This window comes from Hypanus sabinus, chromosome 31, assembly GCF_030144855.1.
Source record: "Hypanus sabinus isolate sHypSab1 chromosome 31, sHypSab1.hap1, whole genome shotgun sequence".
Lineage (NCBI taxonomy): Eukaryota > Metazoa > Chordata > Chondrichthyes > Myliobatiformes > Dasyatidae > Hypanus > Hypanus sabinus.
Genome location: NC_082736.1, coordinates 26193296 through 26200936, shown reverse-complemented (window position 1 = coordinate 26200936; position 7641 = coordinate 26193296). Strand labels below are relative to the sequence as shown.

General features: G+C 54.5%; 2 non-coding genes across 2 annotated transcripts; one reads left to right on the top strand and one right to left on the bottom strand.

Annotated features, from left to right (window-relative positions):
• Positions 1 to 1215: 1215 nt before the first annotated feature.
• Positions 1216 to 1287, bottom strand: trnae-uuc (transfer RNA glutamic acid (anticodon UUC)). The gene has a single exon. It is a non-coding gene; the product is annotated as a tRNA-Glu (tRNA).
• Positions 1288 to 6176: 4889 nt separating this feature from the next.
• Positions 6177 to 6248, top strand: trnae-uuc (transfer RNA glutamic acid (anticodon UUC)). The gene has a single exon. It is a non-coding gene; the product is annotated as a tRNA-Glu (tRNA).
• Positions 6249 to 7641: the final 1393 nt, after the last annotated feature.

Here is a 7641-nt window from a genome sequence, read left to right as displayed (position 1 = left end):
GGGTGACCTGTACCTGAACTGGAGGGGAACCAATATCCTGGGAGGCAGGTTTGCTAATGCTACTGGGCAGATTTGCAGGGGGTGGGAACCGAAGAGGCAGACGATAGAGAGGTTGGAGCACAAGTAGAGACAGCTCGTGGGGAAGGATAGGCAGATGTAAGAGCAAAGAAGCACTCAGCCTGACGGTTTGAGATGTGTCTATTTTAATGCGAGGAGTAGCTTAACACTATGACATTGCGGCCATTACAGAGACTTGAACATCTCAGGGGCAGGAATGGCTGCTGAGTGTGCCTGGCTTCCAGTACTTGTTTGAAACGGAGGCAAGGGAGGTGGCAGAGTGGTATTGTGGCGACCCACTTCCCGGCGCGCTCGAACCGGCTCACAAGGCGGCGCGCGCCGGCATCGAGGCCGGCCCCCAAAGAGGGCGCCAGGCCTGCTTCACCAGCCAGGGGGGAAAAGCCCGCGCGGGGGACGGGGCTGTGAATACGCGGCCCCCCCTACAGCATTCCCGCCCGGGGAGGGCGGGATCAGGGAGGCTTTAAAGCGAGGCCACGAAGTTTGCGACTGCAACTCACCGAATGCGTGTCGTTATTTCAGCGCTGCGTGTAGCACACCGCTACAGTATCACTAATCAGGGATAGTACCACGGCTGCAGAAAAGGAGGAGGTCATGGAGGGATTGTCCACTGAGTCATTGCGGGTGGAACTCAGAAACAGGAAGGGGCAATAACTTTAAGCGGGTCAAGGCGGCAAGGCGCGCCCTCCTGTGAAATTCCTCCTCATCTCTGCACTAAAAGGACAGACTATTCCGAGGGTGGGCCCTCTGGTCCTAGACTCTCCCGCTGGGTGAATGCTGGCAGGCTTTTCCTCCGTCGCGTTGAGTGAGACGAGAACTCGGGATCTTATGCTGAGGGTGAAAGGTGAAATATTTAAAGCGGAACTAGAGGGGTTACTTCTCTCTTGGGGTGGAGCTGACAGCGGATCAATTGCAGGTTCAATTGTAACACTTAAGAGAAATTTGAATAGGGACTATGTTACCGGTGCAGGACACCAGGCTGCTCCCTGACTAAATGGGCCGAAGGGCCTGGAGTCGATGCTGGGAGGGCAGCGGGTTGGGCAGCAGCAGAGGCAGAGTCAGGTAGGTCGACGCCTCCGGACTTTGCACCTCCCGCACGACCCACCTTTGGCTTTTACCCTGTCTCCTCAAAACTTTTGCTTCCCACACCGGGAGTCGAACCCGGGCAGCCTGGGTGAAAACCAGGAATCCTAACCGCTAGACCATATGGGAGACGCTGAAAGCCGATAGCGGGGAAGCTTCGAAGAGATTTGGGAGGCAAGTTCTTCACACTGAGGGAGGTATGTAAATACAACCAGCTGGGTACAACAACAACTTTCAAAAGGAACTTTCACACGGATAGGAAAGGGTTCGATGGAGACTACTTCAGATTGACGCCGATCCCACAACTTGGACCCAAGGCCCTGTCCCCGCGTCCTCTGGCTCTGTCTTCCCGCCTTTTTCCTCCAACACTCAGCAGTTCACTCACCGTCTCCGGCTCGCCCGGCTCCCTCTGCCTCTCTCACCCTTCGCACTCACTCAAGCAGTAAGGTAACCGGCCCTTCGGCCCTCTGAATCAATACTAGCCATCACTCAACCGCTCCAGTCCAGGGGAACCAGCCTCCCCTCCGGGGATTCCGTCTTCATTTGTTGCCGCCCCGGGAAAGAAGACATCACAATCAGCGCTCCCTCCTGCCCCGGACTGGAGATCCCGGTCTGGGAGCAGACTGGGCCATTCGGCCCGTCGAGTCCGTACCGCCAGTACATCAAGGCTGATTTATTTTCCTTCTCAATCCCATTATCCTATCTTCAACCAGTAACCGTTGACGCCGTTATTAATCAAGGAGCTGCCACCCCTCTCTCTAAACATCCAGAATGACTTGTCCTCTGCAGCCGGCTGTGGCAGCGAACTCCACAGATTCCGCCCTCCCCACCTCCCAGTGGCATATTATACCCTGTGGCATTCGTGTCATATCCAGTACACGCTCTGTTCCGTGCCCACCAGCTGTCCGCGACCCTTCCGGAGTTGCTCCGCGACCTGCTGAGTTCCGCCGGCATTTCCTGTGTACCTTGCCCAGCTCGGCGTTAAGACCTCTCGGCACGCACCCTCCGCCGCCCACCGCGGACGCAGCTCCCGCAGGTGAGGGTCTCACGCCTGCTACTTGCCACAGCGGAGCGGCCGCTGACATCCAACGCGCACCCTCCCCAGCTCTGATCTACGGGGACGTAATTCCAAACCGAAGTGGGGGGGGGCATCTGGTCCCGGACTCTCCCACGGGGTGAACGCTGGAAGGCTTTCTCCCCCCCTCCCCCCGGTAAGGTCGGTTGACGGGAGAATGGGTGCTCTTAGCGTTAAGGATGAAAGGTGAAATATTTAAGGAGGAACCTGAGGTGGGGAGGGGTGGGGGGAAACTTCTTTACTCCGGGGTCGGTGAGAGAGCGGAACGGACAGCCCTCGGATGCCGGTTCGATTGTGACACCGAGGAGAATTTTGATGATGCACAGGAAGAGCTGGGTTGCCGATGCAGGTAGACGGGACCGGGCAGAACACCGGGCCTCCACGGGCTAGAGGGGCCAAACGGGCCTGCCGCTTCGCTGCCGGGGCCTGTTACTCCACGTTGGGAGGATCCCAGCGGGTTGGGCAGCGACAGTGGAGTCGAGCCTCCGTTCCCTGCACCTCCTGCCTCCACAGACGCTGCACGATCCGCTGGCTACCTCTTTTTTGCCTCTTTACTTACTTTATATGCCCCTGCGCTCCCCCCCACCAACGCTCCCACCAACTGCCCTCCGGGAGTCCGCCCCTCACACTGAGGAGGGGGGGGCAAATAACACTCCGGCTCCTCTCCGCTCCCTCATAGCCCTGAGATCACCTGGACCGTGGGAGAAAGCCAGGTAACCCCGCCCCTCCCTCTGCCCCCTCTGATCCTAGGTTCTCCTGGAGAAAGCTCCCGGCAGTGATCCCAGTGGGTTGACGTGTGAGGAGTGATCCATGAATCTCGGCCTGTACCCGCTGGAGCTTGGAAGAACGGGGCGGGATCTGATCGAAACCCATCGAATGCCGGAAGGCCTACAGACGGTGGACGTGACGAGGATGTTTCCGACAGCGGGGCGGCCTGGTAACGGCGGTGGGCAGGCGGGGCGGGGGGGGGGGCACACGGCCTCAGAAAGCAACGACGTCCCTCCAAAATGAGGGTGAATTTCTTTAGCTGGGATTCATTTGTACGGACGGCTGTGGAGGCCGTGGGGTATAGTGCAGACTGATCTTGGTTAGTAAGGGCCAGGTTACGGGGAGTGGGGTTGAGAGGGGCAATAAACCAGCCGTGATGGAATCGCGGAACAGACTCAATGGTTAGAATAGCCCAATTCTGCTCCGATATACTATGTGGGTTTTTTTTCATTGTCCCCTGACATTCCTGGAGATGCGATGTAATTTATCTCTTACTGCCAATTTTTCCGGTAACACGTTTAGCTCCTGAGAGGCGCAGAAACAGTTCACCGGGACGTTTCCGGGACTGAAAGGACCGAGTTATAGGCGAGACCGGGACTGTTTCCCTTGGCGTGCCGGGGGCGGAGGGGTGACCCGGTCGGGGTTGAGGGTAATGGGTGTCCAAGGAAGTGGTAGAAACATTTGCAGGAACATTTAGCGACATTTAAAAAGGCACTCGGGATAGGTACGCGGATAGGATAGGAGGGGGGGGGGGGGGCAAATACAGACAAATGCCCCAGCGGCCAAAAGCGCAGCTTGCCCTTGGCCAAGCATTTTAATTCCGATCCCCACTGCCGCTCTGGCCGCTCTGGACCTCCTCCCTGCCAAAACGATACCAGCCTCAGGGCGGAGGAACAACAGCCCCCACATTTCGTCTGGGTAACCTCCAACCTGATGGGCATGAACATTGAATTCTCCTTACGCTAAAAAGAAATTCCCTCACCTTTCAGTCGTTTTCTATTCCCCACTCCCGTCTCTTAGCTCTCCTCACTTGCCTTTCGCCTCCCCCTGGTGCCCCTCCTCCTTCCCTTTCTCCTATGGTCCACGCCCCTCTCCTATCAGATTCCTTCCTCTCCACCCACCTGACTTCACCTGTCACCTTCTCGCGATCCTCCTTCCCCGCCACTCCCACCTTTTTATTCTGGCTTCTTCCCCCCTTCCTTCTTCAGAAGGTTCCCAGCCCGAAACATCGACTGTTTAATCATTTTCATAGATCCTGCCTCACCTGCTGAGTGTCCGGCATTTTGTGTCCGTTGCCGATGGAATGTGCGTGTGTTCCAGCAATGAAAGGGTTACTGTATGAGGAGCGTCTGGCTCTTGAGCTGTATCCCCTGGAGTTCACGAGAATGAAGGGGGATCTCATAGAAACATCCCGAATGTTAAAAGGCCTGAACAGATTAGATATGGCAAAGTTATTTCCCATGATAGCGCAGTCTAGGACAAGAGGGCACGACTTCAGGATTGAAGGACGTCCACTTAGAATACAGATGCGGAGAAATTTCTTCAGTCAGAGGTCATACGGTGGTAAATCTGTAGAATTTGTTGCCACGAGCGGCTGTGGAGGCCAAGTCAAGATCAGCTCATGAGTGAATGGCGGAGCAGACTTGATGGGCCGACTGGCCTACTTGTGCTCCTATATCTTATGGTCTTATGGTAATTAGCGTGGATAGGCTTCTTTATAAGCACGGCTGGGTCGGCCTGAAAGTCCTATTTCTCTGCAGCTATGGAGTGGGGGGGGGGGCGGAGAAGGGGAGAGCGAAGGGAAGTTAGGAAGAGAGAGAGTGAGGGCTGCTGGATTGAAGGTCGGGAAATAGAAATGCAGGGGCTCCACAACTATAGGGAAGGCAATCGGGAGTTGGAGAAGATGGGAACGGGATGGGAAGTGGGGCTGGGTGAGGGGGAGAGGAGGGGTGGGGGAGGGGAGGCAGGGAAAAGGAAGGGGGAGGGGGAGGAGGTACAAGGGATAGTAAGAGAGATGGCAGAGGGGTGGAGTTATTTGGGGAACTGGGAGGGAGTTGGGGAAGGGATCACAGACCAAACACGACGGGCGACGAGCTTCAGTTCAAGTGTCACCACGCTTCATTCGCCAACACAGCCTGCCCACAATTTACCAATCCGAGCCCACGCGGTCACTGAACCCGAGATAATGGCGCTACGCTACCGTGTCACCTCAAAACGCTTGTTCTCCCCCCCCCCCGCCCCCACCAAACCAGGAGTCGAACCCGGGCCGCCTGGGTGAAAACCAGGAATCCTAGCCGCTAGACCATATGGGAGACGCCGAAAGACGGTATCGGGGAAGCTTCGAAGGGATTTGGGAGGCAAGTTCTTCACAGAGATGGCGGCGTCTAAATGCAATATGACAACGTTCAAGAGACACTTGCACACGGATCTGAAAGGTTTCGAGGGAGTCAGGCCAAAGCAACTACTTCAGGCAGGCAGCTTGGTCGGATCAATCAAATCGGACCTAAGGACCTGTTCCCGGTTTCGCCGGCTCTGTCTTCCCGCTTTACCCTGCGTTTAATTAAAGGCGCCGTCGCCCCAATCCCTGCAGTTTCCACCTCCACAGACTCTGCTCTACCCACTGACTACCTTGGCGCTTTTTTTTATTGTTTTGCGGCTGAGTCCTTCGTGCACCCATTTTATAAACCATTTGATCCGTCGCCGTCAACCGCATTCTTCGGCTCTTCCCGGTTTGCATCCCCGAAATGCTCCTCTGTCTGACGATACGTGCTTTCGGGTTTCTGTATCTTCTGCCCGATAAGGGAGGGGAGAAGGCGGATGGGCCCCGATTCCTTAACGCTTGGCTGAGTGTGCAGGGTGGGAGAGGCAGAGGGAGCCGGAGACGGCGAGTGAAATGCGGAGTGTTTGAGGATAAAGCAGGAAGACGGCGTCTGAGAACGGGGGAAATGGCCCTCAGGTCTAATCTGACGGATTGGCGCAAACTGTCTGCCTGAAGTAGTTGCTTGTGCCTGAGTGTAGCCTGTCTCCCTCCAACCCTTTCCCATCCGTGTGCACGCCCCACTTAAATATTGCTACTGTATTTACACGCCACGCTCTGTGTGAAGAACTTGACTCTTAAATCCCTTCGAAGTATTCCTGCCGCCCCCCCCCCCCCCCAAAATCGTCTTTCAGCGTCTCCCATATGGTCTAGCGGTTAGGATTCCTGGTTTTCACCCAGGCGGCCCGGGTTCGACTCCCGGTGTGGGAAGCAAACATTTTGAGGAGACAGGGTAAAGTGGTAAAGGGGGGTTCAATTCCAGCAGTGAGTTAGTGCGTTCTCCCCGTGATGGTGTGGGTTAGTTGAAGGCGGTAGTCTTCAGCCTGTAATCCCCTCTCCCACTCCTTCTCGACCCCCCACCACTCTCTTCTTTCACATTCCCCTCCCGTCCCGTCCCTTTACGTCCTCCCCCACTCCTCTTTCCTCCCTTTACTCCTGCCCCTTCCCACCTTGTCCCTCCCTAAAATCCTTCCCCCACACAGCTCCTGTCCCCTTCCCAATCTATTTTAGCCTTCCCCTGCCCCACCCTCTCCTCTCTCCTCCGCTCCCCCCCCCCTCTCGCAAGCTCTCTCCCTTTTCTTCCACCTTGCAAAGAAATGGAACTTCAAGATCGTTCAACTCATTGAGTCGATTGTGAAAATCCTTCGTCAGTGACTTCAGGTGTAAGCAGCACTCTTGAAAATCACCGTCCGTGACAGAGAGTGCCATACTTTCCGTGCATGGAAACGTTGAGAACATTCTTCTCCGAAAGTTTTGTTTATATGTTTCCAATTTTCCGATGAAAGTGGGCTTTTTGCCTGGATTTAATTCTCATCCTTAGAATGTTCATTTTGTCATACAGATCGAGTAGGTATGCCCCACATCTCCACGTAAAAGCTCATGTCGACATTGTGCAAAAACTGAACCACGGTGTCAAAAAGATCAGAGAAACGTTTTACGCAGCAGGCTTTTCACAGCCGTCGCACCTCAGTGTGAAAAGCAAGCATTCAGGCTTCGTTGTTGCCTTGGCATAACTGGAGAGATATTCTGCTTCTTAACGGATGAGCTTAAATTTTGTTGACAGCGCAGATTGCAAGAGTCGCGCTCGAAAAAAAGTCGCTGGCAGAGGCTTTTGGCCGCGAGGTGTTGATGATGAATTACACAAAGGATTGAGAACAGACTTACATCCCCCTTTTCCATAAATGCTACTAAACCAGCACGGCGACCTGTCATATACGGTGTTCCACCTGTTACACAAGATGTCATGTTCTCTGTAGGGATTTGTTTTCAAACTTCTTACAAAAGAGAATCTCGTCATAAACTTTTCCATTCCTGATAAACCGTACACATCCCATCAGCAATGCCTCGTTGTGTCGCACAGTGGACTCGTCCAGTTGTATCCCAAATTCTGCATTTTTTTCCCTAGCTCTGTGCGTAGTTAATAAACAAGGTCTTCACTTCTTTCGTCAATACGACAAACTATTACTCAGGGGAATTGATTTTAAAATGCTGGTATCCATTTTGCGAACAATGACGAGCGATTCTGATACGGTAGGCATTATTAATCTTTCACCAACTGTATGAGATTTTCCACACTTTGCCATCATTTTGGAAATGTTACTGG